This window comes from Corvus brachyrhynchos, unplaced genomic scaffold (assembly GCF_000691975.1).
Source record: "Corvus brachyrhynchos isolate BGI_N302 unplaced genomic scaffold, ASM69197v1 scaffold101, whole genome shotgun sequence".
Classification (NCBI taxonomy): domain Eukaryota; kingdom Metazoa; phylum Chordata; class Aves; order Passeriformes; family Corvidae; genus Corvus; species Corvus brachyrhynchos.
The window spans coordinates 987200-1006190 of record NW_008237239.1 but is presented as its reverse complement, the minus strand read 5'-3'; the positions used below and the strand labels follow the sequence as shown (position 1 = coordinate 1006190).

General features: G+C 47.4%; 1 long non-coding RNA gene across 1 annotated transcript; it reads right to left on the bottom strand.

Moving 5' to 3' along the window:
- Positions 1-16175: 16175 nt before the first annotated feature.
- LOC108445546 lies at positions 16176-18098 on the bottom strand. Its single transcript, XR_001860432.1, has 2 exons — positions 18039-18098; positions 16176-17931 (listed from the first exon to the last, which is right to left on the bottom strand). It is a non-coding gene; the product is annotated as an uncharacterized LOC108445546 (long non-coding RNA).
- Positions 18099-18991: the final 893 nt, after the last annotated feature.

The window sequence follows — 18991 nt, the reverse complement described above, 5'->3', positions numbered from 1 at the left end:
TGCTGAACCCTAAAACAACTGCTGTTCTTCAGGATAATGTGCCTTCCAACACTAACATTATTCTAAGATGCAGGTAACATGTGACACATTTTCTTTTGCTCTCCAAAGTACAACACCCTTCCCTTCTTCTATCCTTCCTTACCAAATATCAATCATCAGCAAAGACAAGGCAAATGAACTTTTAATCAATAACAGCTACTGTTTCTTGTACCAGGACTGTTTATGATTTAAAAGGGGGAAAAAAATTAAATCAATCCTGATGTGAACATTTTCCCACTTGGAAAAGCAGCCCAATCCCATATCAAAAGTTTGGGGGGTTTATATGTTTTTAAAAGGTTTAAAAGCTAAATTAATTTTAAATTGTTTTTACATATCTTGCCTATAGACAGAACCACATCATATGATCAGGAAGGGTGGTCCATGGTGTACTACTGTTCCCAGTAAGTGCTTTAGCACCAGTCTGTCTGCTTTACACACATTTAATACCACTGCCATCTAAAAATCAAAACTACTCTAACCACAGCATGTCTGTCCAGGCGCTGTAGCTGGCAGCCTGTCCCCCTTCAATCCAGACCAGGTACAACAGACAGCTTCTGGTATGTCTGCACTCAGATTCCACTGTCTTCATCCCAGTGGGCAACAGCCAGGAGGTACCTGAGACTAAATGATGGTTTTGTCAAAAAAGCACCAAGAATTGGCCCAGTCCTCCTGGCTGGTCAGGACAATGCTGAATAAATGTCCTAAGTAAACAAAAAAAAGAAGCAGAAACTCATTCCTGGATCTAGGGAGTCCATAAAAGCTCTCCAGTAGATGGACTTTTAACCTGTTTGTGGAGCTGAACACTGGAACCTAAAAAAGGTGAGACTGCAAGTAAAGCTCCTAAGTTTATTCTTAAAAAGCTTTCTATTCCCAGGGCCTAAACAGCCAGGAGACTGATAATTGATTTTCATCCTCATATGCTGCAGCATTTGGAGTAGCTCAAATAGCAATGTGCTGGCTTCAATCCAGATTTACCTGAACATGAGACACAAACCCAAACGCTCTGTGAAAAGGCAGCCACCAAGTCTTATATGGGCCTCAACTGGGTTCACTCTGGCGCTCTGCAATGACAGGTTGCCCTGTTTACCAGTTCTTCTGACCTATTTGTGCATCCATCCACAGAAGCCATGCCTTCTCTGCTGTCTCACCTTCCCCAGTCCAGGCAGATTTGGGGGTCCCCCAGATTCTTCTCTCTAAGGGTTGAGATGTCCCGTGGCCACATGCGGCTTGCTGTTTCTTTCCAGTCTCTTCCTGTGACTGACTCCCCCAGGCCCAGATTTGGGACAACAAGAGAGTTGTCTCTTTTTATCAGGGTGATGGAGCAGTCCAGCCATGATTGAATCCATGCAGGACAAGCCAGGAGCTCTGGACACAGCTGTGGAGGTGGAAGGCAGAGGGACACCATGTGTGGATGTGCCTGAAGCAGACCTGCCAAGGTCCGTGGCGGCAAAGGATGCAGCAGGTTTCGGCCTCATGAGGATGACTTGTGGGGAGAGGATGCTCCCCAGATGGCTGAGGGGAAGTAGCTCAGACCCACATCCCTTAGGGCCTGAGCCAGTGGCCAGGGATGTCCCAGCTGGAGAAAGTAGGACATGGCCAGCCTGGCCTGGGGCACAGTTTCTGTACTGCAGCACTCACAGCCCTCCCTGCTCACTATGAGCACATGGCACTGCCCAGAGATCCCAGCAGGGAAAATTATTTGGTCCTTCTACCTCCCTATAGTGATAAACTACATTTCCTCCTGGATTTACTGAGTAGATCCCCTCTGCCACAACCCTTACACAGTTTTTGCCCCCACCCTTCCTTCTTGACGTGCTGGGGGATGGGGTGTGTAGTTTGCATGGTGGCACAGATGCTCACAGGGCTGTGGCCATGCCTGAAGTCCTCTCCTGCCCCACCTGCACACCAGTTCTGCAAACCAGCCCCAGGAAGACAGGAAGGTCCTTTCCATAGTTCATGTCCAAAGGAGAGTCAGGAGGGAAGACAGAAAGGTGAATTCTGATGTTTTCCTTGGTACCATGGGATCAGTGGCTGAACCAGAGCTGGGCCTTTGTGTTTCTTCATTTTCTGCTACCTCCACAATGCCTCCGACCCCTGGGAACATCTCACACTCTTCTGTTCTCCAGTCCTCTTTTATCATCATCCCTATGATAAATGCTAACACATTCCAGTTGCATTCTGAGGTGAGTACCCACCATTCCCCTACTCTCTCCTCCCAGCTGAGAAGAGACATCAGGCAGCTTTTTAAGATCAGGATAGAAGAGAATAGAAGTTTCTCCACTTACAGTTTTGCCAGACTTTAAACGGGCTCCAATTTTCCATGCTGGGTTTCTGCCTCAGGCTGTGTTTTGTTTTGTATTTGTAAAAAAAATTCCATGACTCCATTTCCACCAGCCCTTTGAACGAGTTTTAGGGAGGTCCTTTCTTTCTTTATTTTTTCTCTTGCCCATGCTAAAACATTATTACAACCATTTTACTGGGAAGCAGGACTGCCTCCAGGCCTGGCAAGATGTGTCCCTTGAGTGAGAAGCTGGGCCTTTCTCCATCCCCGTGACAGTGCCCAGAGTTGGTCAGATCACGAGTCTGTGAAACAGCAGAGGTTGGTTGGTGTTTGGCAGATGGATGAAGCACAAAATCCGTCTGTGCCAAGCGCTCCCCATCTTCCAACGGGCCTCAATCAACGGTTTCACAACAACACACTGGCCAACTGTGTAAACACAGGGTACAGCTTAAATATAGTCCTTGCCTTGATGAACAATCGGCGCTGAAAGAGAAGAGCATCTTATGCGAATAAACAAAGGTCCTGCCGAGCTCAAGTATTTGGACCAAGGTCAAAGGAGAGAATTCATGATGGGGGAAATTATTGAACTTAAAAGCACACGCAAGTTTTCAGATATGGATTTTGTCTGCAGGGAAGTACTAACTCAAGTGGACTGGACCCCTCTGTGGCTTTGGGTTGAATCCAGCAGATCCTAGATCCAAACAGTTGCAATGGGAGAAGAGAGGAGGAGACGGGGAAGTGAGGAAGGCCAAACCAAAACGCTTTGTTTGGGACAGATCGATTAACCTGAAACTGGTTTTTGTTTGCTTCACTGGGAAGATGGATGTGTTCTGCTGGCTTGGCAGGGCCTTTTCTTCTTCAAGGCTTTGGCTGCACTGGCAAAACTAAAAAACCCAATCATTATTCCAGTGGCTGCAGCTGGAGAATGATCCAGGTAATCTTCATGCCTGCAAAACCTGGGGGGCCCCATGGTACCACCAGCCAGGTCTTGTTCTTGCAGGTCCCTGAGCATTGTACAGACCTCCAGAAATAACGCCCTGGGATCATGGGGGTCAGACCCCCTGGCACAGCTCTGACTGGATTGAGAGTCCAGGTTTGGTTGCAGGAACCAAGGTCTGAAACTAAAATTGCCTGATGATGTGTAACAAAGAGGAAGAAAAAGGCAAAAGCAGCAACAGCAGACAAACCAACCCCAAAAATCCCAGCTTGGGGCTCCAGGAAAATGAAAAGGGAAGAAATGTGCTTACCTCAAGGAAGGCTGAGGGAGGGCTCTGAAAAAGCCTGGGTCAGCAAGACCGGAGGGTTTTTGCTGTACCTCCTTTGGGCAATGGAGGCAAGAAAACCACAGTGCTTGGAGACGGGCTCCTGTGCAGCAGAGAACAGACGGGTCCTAGAAGGGATGGCATCCTCTGGCAACAGCCCCCTCCCTGGAGCTGAGTTTCAGATCGGAAGGTCCTAGCTGAAGCCCACATTTGACAATGCACAGACAGGAATATTTCTCCACTCTGCTGGAGAGGTTGTGAGGTGGCCAGAGAGCAGGAAAAGCCAATGGGTAGAACAGCTGCAGCCTTACAGTGCACAGGAACACAGGGACACATCTTGCCTTTAGAGCAGATTAAATTTAAGACTTGTCAACCTCAACAGCGTCTAGGTCAGTTTTCTTCCTCTGCATTGACAGGGAACAAATTTGAAGCCCTGAGGTGTCATTTCTGCATGTCATGCTTTGAGTTGTACCCTTCCGTTACCATGATAGACCTGTTCCCTTCCTGAGAATGATCATTTTTCAGCCAAACATGTCGTGGTTCACATTCCTGAGCTATGGAGCACAAAGCTCACCAAAGGAAAGGGAATTTGGTTTCCTGTTCTGCTGACCCCAGAAAGGCACCACAGAGCCAGATGGTCATGGCCACCATCCCCCAGAAATGACACCGCTCTGGGCCAGGCCATTCCTTGAGGGAAGGAGGTCACCCTAAGGGAGGTGCTGTGCTGGGTTAGCCACCTTCTTCTGACCCAACTTTCCCCTTGCATTTGCTTCCCAACGTGGGCAGATGTGCCCCAGCCATGCATAGAGAGGTATCTCTAAAATGTCAGACTGCCAAAAGCCCCAGGCTCAAAGGCACTGTGTAAAACCCGAGCTGCTTCCCAGCCTGACCATCTCCATGCCCTGCAGGGTCAGCAATTCCCTTTTTTAAACCAGGGGCTATGACCTGTGCCCCATGACCTAGTCAAGACACTGCAAGCCACTCCTACAGTGAATATGGAATGAGAGTTCATAAGTGCTTGGCAATTACATGCAGATTAGAAATGTCTAGAGGGGTCTTTAACACTTAAGAAAAAGATTCAGAACTCAAAAAAACCATAGCAGGTTGAAAACAACAGAGCTGGAATTACTAATCTCAGGTTCCATGAGCATTTGTCTCCGCATTTCAACGTCTCTGGGTGTGAGCACTTGATTGTAAATACCGCTGCTGTGGAAACTTGGCTGAAGGGAACAGACAGACTGTCACACACTGCAACGGAGACGATCCTTACCACCACTTGGAAGGATAAGTGGCTCTGACTGGGAACAGCTGGTTTGGAGCTGTGGGGCAGCCCCAGGAAGGATGCGCAGCCCTTGCTGTCACACGCACCTTTGCTCTGGCTGATGGATCCTGTAGCTCATGAGCTCAAGAGGCTGCTCCAAGGATCTGGGCTGACTTGCCTGTAGGTTTCGGGGGGTTCTGGGGTCCAGGTCGGGACGGCCGGACGTAGACGGTGACAGATGGAGACGAGAGATCTCTATAGGCAGGTCTCGGGACACAGCCGGTTTATTGTAAAGGGCGTGGGTATTGGGGCACTACTCAGAGCTGCTAGACTCAGCTCTGAGCAGGCCCAAGAGAGCAAGAGAGTGAACGGGTGAGAGAGAGAGTGTAAGAGCAAGAGTAAGAGCAAGAGTAGAAGTGGAAGAGAGAAAGGAAGTGAGAAGAGAAGTATGAGAAAGTCTGAAGTAGAAGTGTCTGAAGTCCTGGTTACAATACAATAAATCATCTTCTGTACTGAATATTCTAATTGTCACTAACCAATCTAATACAAGATACAAATCCTATAGCATTTACATACAGCCTATAAGAGTTCTTATATTACCATAGAGTGTTAAAATCTTTTGTCAGGCAATCATATTTCCAAGGCTTTCCTGTTTCATCTTCCCCAACACTTGCCATGATTCCAGCTGGTCAAACCTTCCAGCTGCAGAAGACGCTGCATGCAGCTGGGTTAAGACACACACTGTTGAGGGGAGTCCTCCTGGCCAAGGGACCCAAGCTGTGCCTAGATGAGGTTATCCCAGAATGCTTCCCAAGTATCAGATCTAGAGGCATGCTTTGGCTGCATCCCAGCTCCAGATTGGGTATGTACAGCAACCCCAGAGTCTTAGAGAGAGGAAATCCAGATGGGAATGCTGGCACATTGCAAGAGCTCCCTCCCCTGCAGGGGCTGGGGACCATGACACAAGGACTGGTGAGCACAGACAGAGCTCGGGGACCTGCCTGCCCATGAAGAGCTCCAGCCCTCTCCTGACTGCCGGCCTGCTTCTCCAGCAATGATCAGCCCTCTCATTAATCAGAGTCCTGCAAGGTCTCATACGAAACAACCCCACCAGACAACATCTCCAGATTTCCAACCAACTCCGTTATAGGGCAGTAAAACCAATCCCAATGGCACTGGTTTCATACAGGGATGATTTTCTTTCCTTTTTCCCTTGAGATGCCATGCTGATGTAAGCCAAGCATCACGTAAAAACCTACATGGATGATGCCACCTTGTAAATTAAGGTCATTACCCCCTCACAGACAGTAAAAAGTCTTTATTTTCTGCAAGCCATAGCTGATTGATGTTAATTATGCAACATACTGTGAGTCCATATGGACTGTGTTCCGTAAAGGTTTTTCTTATGATCAGTCTTTCTGGATCCACGTCCTGCCAAACACCGCTTGTTTTCATAGCCCATCTTATTTATTGCCTTATTAGCCTGGTGTTAGATTTTTCCCCCAGTCCTCTGGAACTTCCCCAGAGTTCCCAGATTTGTTTAAAAATCGACACTAATGGTTCAGAGAGCTCTCAGGCCAATTTTTTTATCCTTTGATGCAAGTTATCTGATCCTGCAGAATGTCTAACTTTAATCACTGCTCTTTAACATTCAGCTTCATCACTTCTAGAACACAAAATATTTCATTATCTCCATGAAGTATGGATGTGTCATTCCACTTCTTTCCAAAGAGAAAAATAAATGTTGAACAAATAACTTTGTCTCTTCTACACACAGGATGAATATTTTCCCATTATTGTCTGGGATCTCATTACAGGATTTGGCTTTTTTTGATACATTAAAATAATTATCACTAACTCTAGTGGCAAGAGGCTTTTCACTCCTACCTTTAACTTCTCTTCCCACATTCTCATGGATTTCTACTCATCACTATCAGATTCCTCCTTTTGTATTTGTCATTAGCATCAATATGCACTTCACTGCCACATATTTATGCCCATAATGCTATTTATCTATGTATACATAGATATATATGTTAAACCTACAATACTCCTGCTTCCACATTCCCTCCTAGCGGGGCTGGCTTCTGCAAAACAGTGTTCAGCCTTCCAGGATAGCACTGATCTTAGCATCTCACCAAACAGCCTCAAACACTCCCTGATTATCATCCATTCAATTTTGTTTAAATAATTCCTTCCACTCCTTAATTGTACTCCTAACTATTTTTACCCCAGGGAAGCTGTTCTTTTTCCAGAACCAGGGGCTAGAGTTGGGCACCTCTGTGCTTTTAAAAATCTGGTCCCTCATCACGTATAAATAGCTCTGGTCAGGGCTTTTCTGTGTTTGCACATAGTGTCATGCTTGCTGGCAGGGAGAGAGCCTGGGAATAGGTTATGGAGTCCCTGCCCATCACGGGACTAGAGAGTTGCATACCTAAAATGCAGAGGAAGCTGGTTTACAGTTATTTGTGGGGGGATGTATCCCCTCTCTGCTCCCAGGCTAACAAGGGGGGAAAAAGCCACTGGGGACCAAAGACAGCTTTCATCAATTGTGATGTTTTATTTTGTGTTGGCTTTTTTTCCTTAAACATCCTTTGTTTTCTAACAATAAATCATATCCTGAGGCAAAAAGCCTTTAAAGAGACTGGGCATGGAGTCTGCTTCCGTTCCATGGCAGGCAAGGCAGGCCACCAGCTGACAGCAGTCATCAATCCACAACTCAGCGATCAATCCATCTTTCTCCGTCACTGTGGGGACGGTGCGGGAGGCCCCTGGCTGTGCCAGCCCACTGTCCCCTGCCATCCTTGCCAGCCCTGGTGGCACCCAGGAGGGTCACCGGTGCTGGACCCAATCTCCCTTGCTGCCCATTCCCTCAGAGCTGTGTCCCATTATCCCAGGCACCACCCCCTCAAGCTCCCCAGCATGTTCTATAGTCAGCTGAGCCAAGTCACCCTCAAAGTCTCCTCCCATGATCTATCAGAGAGTGGGCACTCCACCTCCTGCCCTTCCAAGAAACCAACAACTCTAAAGAAGGCAATAGCATCCTTTCCAAGCAGAGGGGACACCAAGAGCTTACTGGGGTATAAACCTTCCCAGGAGGTTTCATAAATTCCAAGCCATTCCCTTTTTTTTCCATCAGTGGAGATTTCCACCTCCTGTTGTTTACTGCAGGCTTCTGGATTTGCTTTTTAATATCTGTGCTGCTACGACTCAGCAGTTTATGGTGGCATCTACATGTTCTGTTTACCCTCTTAATACTGTTCCCCAAAGACGTTCTATTAAAACCCTCTTAATTACTCTACCTTGTTTGTTATCCAGAAAATTGGTTGCTCTCCCAGAGAGATGGAGGTGGTCCAGCTCATATGATCCCTCAGGAAGCGGACCCAGTGCTCCATGACCTGAAACACTTCCATTCTACCTCCATTTTACACCTTTTGCCCCTTGGTGGTCTCCTTCTTCGTCTGCTTTTGCTTCCAAGATGCAAGGAGTGGTCTTGCTGTTGACCGTCTGAACTTTCCTCTCCTTCAATTCTCTCCCAAGATCCTTCAAGTTCTTGCTGATCTGAGAAGTATTTTATGAGGCAATTTCATTCATGCCAAATGTGTCATAACCAATGGATCCCTGCCTACAGTCATCACGGCCCTGCTCAGCCTCTCAGTGATGTGTGCTGTGCTGGAGCCAAGGAGACCGCACACAGGCTCGTTGTCTTTCTGTCCCTTCTTCTGCTGGGCAAAAGATTTGTATCTGTCTGTGCACATTTGGTCCATTGCCATCACTCGTGCTCATACTCCCCTTAAGTCTGCAGCAATCATGGTCAAAAGGGGCCATCAGAGACTATTTGTGTCTCTCTCATGCTGGGCCAGGGTCAAGAGCTATTGTATCTTGGCCACTCTTCAGTACCTCATGGCATCTCCACCAGCACAGGCAGAGCCTTGGCCTCTGCCCGCAGGTTTCCATGCAGCAAGGAGAATGTGGTGCTTTCTCCCTGTATCAGGGTCCCTGCTCGGCCCCCATCCTAGGGAAATGGCCTCAAAGCTTTGGGACACATTCCCCTGCTCTCTTGCACTGCTGGCTGATGTCACCTACCTACACAGCAGCCAAAGCCACCAGGGCCGCATGTCCTGGCCAGTCAAATGTGACCAGGGACAGATGATGCCCCAGACAAGGTTACAGCAGAAAACCCCCAGGGACTCCATGATGCTACCGGTGATTGAGATCTGTTCTTGCAATCCTCAAGGCTTTTCCTCCCCATCAGAGCAGGACCATGTCCCAGGAGAAGCCTGTTCTGCTTGGAGAAGATGAGGCAAAGAGGTCTTCCCCATCTCACAGCCCCAGGAGAGGGACATGGCCACCATAAGGTTTCCTCTGCCATTTGCTCTGTGCCAAGGCTGGGTAAGATTCCAGTGTCACAAAAGCACCTGATCAGGGAGGGCATTTCAGGGCTGGGGCTGGTGGAGTGGAGTTAGCACTGGGTTGAGAAGAGATGGAGGTTCCTTGGGGAAAAGGACATACCTCCAGCCTGGAAACCCTTTTGCTCCTCCTGGCACAATTTGGGGCAGGCAACAAGGCAGGGGGAAGGTGTGGTGGGATCTTGACATGGAGCTGTCTCAAGCTGATGTCCCAGCCTCTTTTAAAATGTCCTTGAGCACTTGGATTTGCCTCAGATTAAGTCCAGTTGCCCGGGCTGGCATGTACCCATACATGGTCTAAATGAGAACCACCCGTAACACCTCCTGTCCTCCCGCCTCCTCTCCCGCGCAGGTTCATTAAGGCCTTCCCCAGCGAGAACAGGCCACGTTTCGGGGGGAACGCCGGAGCGTTTGATATTTTCCACTCTGCGTGTCAAGGGCATTTACAGTCGGCGTCAGGCTGTTCCGTCAGTCTGAGGGAAGCACTTTGAAGTGTTTGTGGTAGAGGCCACATGTGCACTCAAGATGTGCTGCTGCCTCTCTCGCTCCCTTTGCATTCCCAGCACCATGTGACAATCAACAACACGGCTTAACCCTTTCGCACTGCTGCCTTGTCCCACTTGGAGATGGGGAATGGAGTCCTCATCCCTGCGTGTGTTTGGGTGGCCGGGCCCAGGAAGCTTGCAGTGATCCTGCTTCATTCCAGGAAAGCGGCAGCTCAGTTCAGGCACACACAGCTGAAGAAGGTGACAGAATGGAGCTGGGAGAACTTGAAGCTGCTGGTTCAAGCACAGGATCTGTTGCTAATCCCCACAAATGCTGCCAGAGATCCTGCTTTGATGATGAAAGCATCACTTGCCACAAGCAGCTGTGGAGTCAGCTTCCACCCTTGCCCGTCCTGCAGTGGGTCCCAAGGAACTGCACGGAAGGAGTCCCAGTGGCTGTGACACACCAGGGGTGTCCACAATGACATTACTGCCCATCCCTCCAGTGTGATGGATGGCACATGACAAAATGGGCAGCACTTGGGCTGCATGGCTGCTGCCTGGGGACCTCTGAGCACAGAGAGAACAATTGCAGCTGCTTCCCCTCAGAGGTACTGGTGCAAGCCTGACAGTGTTTTGAGGAGCTCTCCATGGGGGCAGCTGTCAGGGGTGAATCTCATTTCTTTGCACAGTAGCCATGTAGTGCTTTGCCACTGCAAAGGCTTTAGGGTATTTTCATGTACCCACAGAGTGCCCTGGAGAGGACCTTGCTTTGAAATGAAACATAGGGATCAGCTGCTCTTTGAGCGGACAGTAGCAGCCACCCAGGCGTTCACCTCTTCTCAGCTCCCTGAAAAGAGTGCTGGGACAGAGTGGGGAAATTAAAGATGTGGTGTCACCAGGTGATGATTCTCTGGTGCCTGAGAGGCACCTTCTCCCGTGGCTCTCTGCATCCCCCACAGGCAGGAGGAGAGCGGCCTTCTCCAAAGAGCCCCCTGCCAGGCTTCAGTCCTTGTGGGTGGATCTTCTATCTTCTGTCAGGACCCCTCAGATGGTTATGAGGAGCTGGGCTTGGCTTGCATCTTTGGAAGTCACATAGGAGAGAAAAACCTCACTGCCCTGCAAACCTGACTCTGCCAGGGGTTGAGCTGCAGCCTCCATGGGGTGGTGTTAATTCTGAGCAGATTGCCCATCTGATCTCTGCAGCCTGGACCCACTGGAGTGATAAAAAGGGCAGGGAAGGCAACAGGGGAGGAAAGAGCACAGCGGAAAAGGCAGAGCTCAATGACTATGAGCTAAGGGGATAGAGATGTGAGCTGCAGAGAGGCAGCTCCCACCCTTTGATACTGTCTCCAGCACAGCAGTTTTTGCGGGCCAACATGGTACTGCCCCATTCACTGACCCCTGCATTCCTGGAGCTGGGAGCAGGCCTAAGGCTGCAGTGCATTCCCCCTTGGCACTGCCAGTGTGCCATGGCAGCACAGATCCAGCATGGGAACGCTGCTCTGGCAGCTCCAGTGTTAATGTGTGGCACAGAAGAAATAATCTTCCTTTTCAATGATTACATTACAGTGGGTGGAGGCCTGGGGGAAGGGTGTCATTGTACTGGCCCTTGTTTGGCAGGGAAAAGACATCTTCTGGGCTGCAGCTTCCTGGAAAAGTTGAAGCCAAAGCATTATCCAGTGTAACTGACCTCTCCTTCTTCCATGAAAACCCCCTCCGGCAATTAATCTGAGTCCTGGAAACCCCTGCCTTCCGCTCTGATTTCCCAGGCCCTGGCAAAGTGTCTGACTCATCCTGCATCTCTATGGCCATGGCTCCTCCTTGCCGAGGTGATTGACTCCGTCACCCAGGAAGGGCTGTGCTTTGCAGTCTTCAAGAGGGTCGATCAAACAGCCCCAGATTTGCATCTCCACGTCTGTATGTGTGTTTCCATGTGCTGAGCTGGCACCAGGAGGAGACGTGGCAGGAAGTTACAGTCTGTTCTGATTCATCAGACCGCTTTGAAATCCCAAATCCTCTAAATCTGAAAGGTCAGAGTTAGACATGTGACTCCTGGCTGCCCCTGGAGCACCACCCCTACATCCTGATAAAAGTATGACCTGTCCACAAAACTGCAGCCATCCAAACATCATACACTTAGCCTTAGTTCACCATCAGCCCACTGGTGAGAAATGGATGAGGATGGTTACATCAGTAGGGAACAACTGCCCAAAACAGCCTTCCAAACATTAGGCAGAAGCACCACATGAGCAGGAGCTTCAGGTTTTTTGCTTTGAGGGATCTTTCTGATTAGGCTTGTTTTCCCTTTCTGCTGGAATTACTACCTGGGGTAGAAAGCAGTTTCTTAAGAGTTTATTTTTCTCCCCCATTGCCCCAAAGCCCCTCCACTCTGATGACAAATTTGCAGACCCAAGGGTAGGCGGATTTCCTTTCACCTCGCAAACCCCCAGTGCAGCTGATTTTGTAAGACCTGAACGTGCCATGGACCCCAGCTGTATGTCACCCTCCTGGGGTGTTGAGAGATATTCATCCCCATCAGCCAAGTTTCCATGCCAGGGATACGTGAGATATAAATGGGTCGTGGTTGGGGAATGAAGGCAGCTTCTCCTTTCTGTGCTCATGACACACAGTGCCTGCTGACAGCCCCAAAGGCACATTCAGCTTTGGGCTGACCTGGTTATACACACCACCTCTGTTAAGGGCAACACCTCACCCCTGTATAAACCCTTTACTCAGAGGATCACACAGTGCTTTGCAAATACCTGCTTATTAATCCTCACCACGGTCCTGGGAAGAAATAAGAGACACAGGGGAATCACCTCATTTGCTATGGAGTGGGGGCACTTTCTGGGGTGAAACTGAGTCATTTAACAGATGAGAACAGTGCTGCTCCATGTAACACACCAGCCAGAAATTAAATGAAAGGAATTAAAATCTTGGTGATGGAGGGGAACTTTAGGCAGGAACAGTGTGATTAATCACACTGAAACTTGGCTAAGGCAACAGTGAAAGGCACCATGTGATTTTCATCAGGCTCTGTTGGGGCTCCACTAATACTCCAGAGTGACAGGTAATGCAGCATCCCAGCAGAGCAGGCTGGGATGGCAGGATCGGTACTCCATTTGGGAGGGAAAGGGCTGGACAGAACTTCCAAAAGCAACACTGTGACTGAGATAGCTGGACATGACCCACAGCTGCCATCAGGCCTCAGGCTTGTTCAGTGGTTGAGAAGTTCTTGTTCCTTGTGACTGCAGGGACAAGTGGCTCTCAGCCCAGAACCCAGGACACTGTTATCACCTGCTGTTTGTGTCACACACAGCCCCCACCCCTTGCCCCGAGGTGTTTTTTGCCATTCCCACTGCTGAATTTGTGTTTTTTCAGGCAGACGAGACAAAGGCGTGCCTGGTCTTCATGTGCAGGTTTATTTTCCCATTTCATCTCTGCACCCTGGACTGTCCTCAAACCTAGCATTCCTTTGGAAAGCTCCTCAGCTCAGCCATACTCTCCTGCATATGTAGTCAATGTGCATGAAATCAGTGGCAGGCACAGCTACATAACCCTCTGTCCTGGTGATGACTCTCAAGGTGTTTTACAAATAACCCAGAAACCACTCATCTAAGTGGGATTATCTGAGCAGCAAACTCTACTCAGTTGAAGGATATACGTGCCTGGTCCCAAACCCCAATCAGCCCAGATGGCAATACTTGCCAGGAAGAAAAGAGCAATGGAGCTCATTTTCTCTCCAGGACTTCAGGAGGCAAGAATTTGCCAATCCTTCCATTCTAACAACTCATTTCAGAGTGGATTGTACAAGACTGAAGGATACTAAAAGGGACTGGACACACTGTGTGAACACATCTCATTTTGCAGATGCTGTCCAAGATGATGGCAGGAGGTGGAGGATGAAGTTATGTATGAATGAAGCAAGAGATCACAGTCTTTTTTTCTGGGCACTGATAACTTTAGTAATTCTCAGTGCCAGCTCTGCCAGCCCTGTGCTTCCACCCAGGCCACATACCACTGTGAGGTGGCTTTTGTATACTCGTTGCAATGAAGGATTTTATCCTGCTAGGGTTTATTATTCTTTTATAGACTGAAGGGCTTCAGCCTAATCTTTCAACAAACAAAAGGAATCTTTCAACATTTCAGTGCTGTTGTAATTGGCTCCAAAAATAGCATCCTCAGAGCCACATTTTTTAAACTTCTCAAGTCCAAGGATTAACCTTTTTCAGAAAAGCACAATAATCAGAAGACCAACTTGTATATTTTTTATATATCAAGTCAAATAAACAAAAGACTAAAATTTGAAAGCTAATCTATAGTAGCTTTTATTTTCTCCCATTTTGTTTGTGTGCTTGCTTCCGTGGCTGCTGGAGGGGAAAGAGAGGGTTTAGTATTGTTTCATGAGCCACTGCTGGATGTTTTATTGCCCACCAAAGGCCCGTGGATCAGGGTCTGAGAAAAACTGCTTTGGAGATAAACAGGCTCGTTACAGGCAGGCCTGGCTCTCTGCTCTGCCTTTTAGCCCATGCTGCAGCAGACTCCACATTCTGTCTTTAGCTCCCTTATCCACCCAAGGGCACTGGCTGCCTCCCCTGCACAGGTCCATTCATGCCACCCTGTCCTGGCAATTCCTGTGCCATCAGTTTATACCCCTGGATCCATGCCATGCTGTGTGCACTCCACCCAGCTCAGCTCCATGGCAAAGTACCATTGCCCCAGGGATGCAAAATAATGCCAGCTTGTCCTGGATCTTAGAAAAGACAGTGCATGTCCCCTCAGAGAGGATGAGTTGCCTCCACTGCTCCTCCATTACTGCAAATGGCTTTTCCTGCCAAGAAAACTGGCCTCGGAGCAGCCTTCTTTCTGACCCACCCCCAGCTCTCCAAATTTTTCAAGCGGACACTTTGGCACCTCCCGTTGCCCTCAGACTGTGTTAGTGTTGGCCGGCTGGGAGTGACAGCTTCCATCTTCTTTCTCCTTGTTTCACTAATTGTCATGTTAGGGGTTTTGATCTTCCCTGGAACCAAGCCCTGCCAAGAGACTGACTCCACTGCAGTGCTCTGTTTCACGTAATTGCCAGGGAAAGCCGTGCAGTTGGTAGCGACCAAGGCAGGGAAATGCACTGGATGCACTCAGGATATGGCGTTCACATGTTGTACTTTCATAAAGGTATAGCAATGGAAACATTCCCTATTTTGATTGTCCCAAAGCCACAGGAAGAAGGGAATTAAGGGAATTGATATGTCTGGGATAGATGCCAGCTCTGATTTACTCACATTTTTACCCTGATGTGAAATACCTTGGTCAGAGATGGAAAACTTTTATAGAAGACATGAACCAAATCAGGCCCTGCAAGTGCTGGTATCCAGCTAAGAGCTGTCTCAGCTGGCACTGCCTGAGAAACACTAAAACAAAGGAACTGGGAATTAAATGGACAACAGCAGCTCTGTAAGAAATTTCTTCTCTTCCTCCGGAGGGTTTGGACGTATCCACATTTACAGTCTGCCTTCTGACCACAAAGTGCATAAGGTACCAGAACACCAGTGAGTTAGGATGTAGGGGTTGGCAGGGCTCCTGGAAAGAGGATGTGCTTTATCATCAAATCCCAGCACAATTTGGTATGGAGAGGCACAGAGCAGTCAAGGCAAAGTGGTGAGCACAAAACAGGGTTGCCTTTGGAAGCAGTATAAAATAAAATATCCTTGCTAACATAACCTCCCCTTCCAGTTTAACTTCCATGTTCCCTCAGAGAGTGCAAACATGCCTGCACATATTTTAGGCACAGCAACCCACTTAGGAAGACTCAGATGCAGAGTAAGCCCAATTAAAGCAAAATGGAATGAAAGTCCCAAATTATTTCAATGTGTCAGAGTGAGAAGTTTGCAAATCCACTGGTTATTGCAAAGCTCTTCTGGGAAAAATAATTTCTGTATAGAATCCACCCCACTTTGCTGAATTCCATGGGAGTTTTGCCATCAACTTCAATGGGAGAAGGACCAACACATACTGGCTAACTTTAGGCAATGCATTAATTGTGCTTCAGGCCAAACGCATTTGCCCTTATCCCCAGTCCTGCAATGAAGTTTCTATAGAAATATCTCTGCCCCTCCAGTGGTGTCCACTGAACTCAAAACCAGCGAGGTCGAGCTGCAAGATCTCATCTGACTGTCCAGAAACCCATAAGAATATAGATCTGCATTAATCTTGCTGAGATTAATATGAGTTCAATTAAGGGCAGAGTTTGATGAAAATATTTCATAACATATCAAGCTGGAGGGTAGATCAAAGCTTTTTTTTAGCTCCCTAATAAACCAAAACAGAAATAGCACTGCAGAGGAAGTAGCTCGTTTGTTTGTGATGGCTCCCTTCTTTGGGAAGGTGACTACAGAAACCACAAAATTATTACTGCTAAAATAACCAAAACAAAACACAAAAGTAGGCAGATCTTTTTTGTTAAAATACAAAACCTTAAATTAGGCAGGATATCACCCATAATTATTTCTCTTGTTAAAATTCCCAAACACCAAACAGTGGGATGAACTGTTCTGCCCACATCACTCACCTCCAATCTCTGTTCAGAGCAGTGCAAAATAGTGAAGGTCCTTTCTTGATTTATGAAGCATGTAGGGTTTTTTTGTATGTATTTAAATTTTAATAGGACTTTCAAAATTCTGGTAGCATAAACTAGATTTTCAGCACCTCAATGTGCCACCCCAAAGATCCCCATGGTTCCTCTAATGTTGTACTCCACAGCTGAGCTTGTTGTTCTCCAAGGCTCTCTAAGACAGTTACTAAAGGGCAGATACTTGTTTTTTTAAATTTTCTAGAAAGCCATTTGCTCCCTTAAAAGTAATTTATGTCATTCAGCTAGAAAGTTTGTCTTCAGTATAAAATACTTTCTAATCACCTCTGTTAAGTCTTTCTGCTTCATCTCATCTGGTTCCTATGGAAATGGCAAGTCTTCCAGAACTGCAAATTTTGTTTCCCAGCCAATGTTAGGAAAACTGTTGTCTTTTTCCCACTACCTTCTGAGACAGTATTTGCCTATAAATACTGTTCGGATCTCAGAAAATATATTTGAAATTATTATTCATTACAGTGGAGACCTTCCATGTTTCCACAAGAAGCTGTCTTATTTTTTCTCCCCTTCCACATAAGCAAAAAAAATCTCTTGTTTGCTTCTTCACTAATCCTCACCTCCTTTATACATGCAGTTCTTCTTTATCTGAATTCTTGTTATATTAAAAAAAACCCCAAACCAACAGAGAGAAAATAAGAAAAAACTGGCACCTTTTTTGCCAAAATAGCACTTCCCACCCTTGATCCGTGGTTGGCTGGCAAGGTTATAAAAGTCTGTAGTTGGTCTGGAGAACCAACTATTTTTAAAAAGTCTCTATTCAAAGTTGAACAATACAAGTATAAGTGCTCCAAAAGACATAAAGAAGGTTGTCAGGGTTCTTTGTCATAGCTTGGGGACCTCTGTGTTAAGGAAGAGAGAAAGAGCATGGGGTTGCATGCCTTTTCTCTGTAGGATAAGCTACAGTGAGTTGAACAAAGAGTGATGGATTCCTTGCCAGGGTGAACACCTCACACTTCAGGACAGGGAGAAGAGACCCATTGCTTGAGTCAGCCAGAATCAGTGAGGATACTCCTGTCTTGGCTTGTTTCACAAACACACAGTGATGGTACCTGCTTATGGATCCACTGGACATCCTGGGCGAGTTGCTGGTGCTTTTTTCCACCTCTCCTATTCTCTGCTGTCCCTCTCTCACTTCAGGGCTCCACCTCACTACCGTGCCCACATTTGGGATGGCTCTTCCAGGTATAAAACAAGCCTGAAGCAGGAAGAGACACCACCATCCGTTGGACAATGAAAGAGCAGGGCATAACTGCAGACTGTCAATGCAAGTGCTGTGCAAGCCTCTGCTTCCAAGTCTTGCTAAGAACCTCTCCTTGGAAAGAGGACCCAGAAGGGGAGGTGTAGTTGGAGCAACCTGTTTAGTCTGGGCAGTGAGGAAAACAGAACTTCTCTTGCTCTCCCTCATATAGACCACTTTTGAAAACCCCCACTTGTTCTGACACTGTCCCAGGCAAAGAGCAGACGGAGCACAGCACCAGATGAGAGCCACATGCTGAGATCAAGTGGTGAAAATCTTCTCTGTGTCTCTGCGTTGCTCCTGCAAGGCACCTGTATAACAGATTCATGAGCAAAGAATTTACTTTCTCAGTAGGGTCATTCTTGATATTAGCATAGAAACGTAACAATAATATAAATTTTAGCTGTCCCCTTGTTACCTCCTCGTGCACCTTGGAACTCTTCAGCATCTTCTCAGTTGCTGACAATGAAGTTTTCCTTTAAAAGAAAAGAAAACCATGATTTATTACTGTTTTCACCATGTTGTGGCATATACAGAATTCTTAATGAGATCATCCCCTCTATCCCTATAAAGCAGCTATGCACCAGCAAAGAGCCTGTGTCTTCTCATTTGCTTCATGAACTACATTTTGGAAATTTTCAGGACTGGTGCAGCTGGGAGATGGCTAAAGCAGTGCTAAGAAGGGCCACGGGTCTCTGGGTTTTGCAGCCACACCAGCCATGGAAAGAAGACCTGCCACAGATGCTGGCAGCCATGGGCAAACCTTCTTTCAGAGGAAATGGAGATGTGCTGGGAAGCTCCCAAGAGAGCAAAAGAATGCTTCCAGACAGTCAGGTGGAGCAGCCTGCTGGCTCCATCAACCTGATGGACTTGGCAGCCTCTCCTGCTCCAGCTGGCCAGGATCCTGGAGTCTGGAAAGCTGCAGGCAGAGTTACTGAGTTATTGGGAGAAAACAGATACCTGCATAAGCTTATACACAGTGATACACACACACACACACACAGATATATATAGATATATATAGATATACATATATATACACACCCACACACATTTATACATCTCATGGAGTGAGCCTGCAGGATATATGAACTCTTAGCAGGACTATGCCTTATCCTGTCATGACTAAGCTAGTCTCTGTGTTAGGCATACTAACTCTGCAGGCGAGCTCTGACATCTTCCTGAACAAGATTTAAAGATGGATTTTTATTAGCTTTGGTAGAAGAAACACTGACTAAAAGCTCCTGAAGCTTGCTCAACATCCTCACATTCCCTGGGTTCCTCTAAGCCTGAGTCCTCAAAATCTTCATAGCAGAGGCCAAATCCCTCTTCCAGCTCCAGTCTGGGCACCAGGCTCTCTTGCAAGGCTCT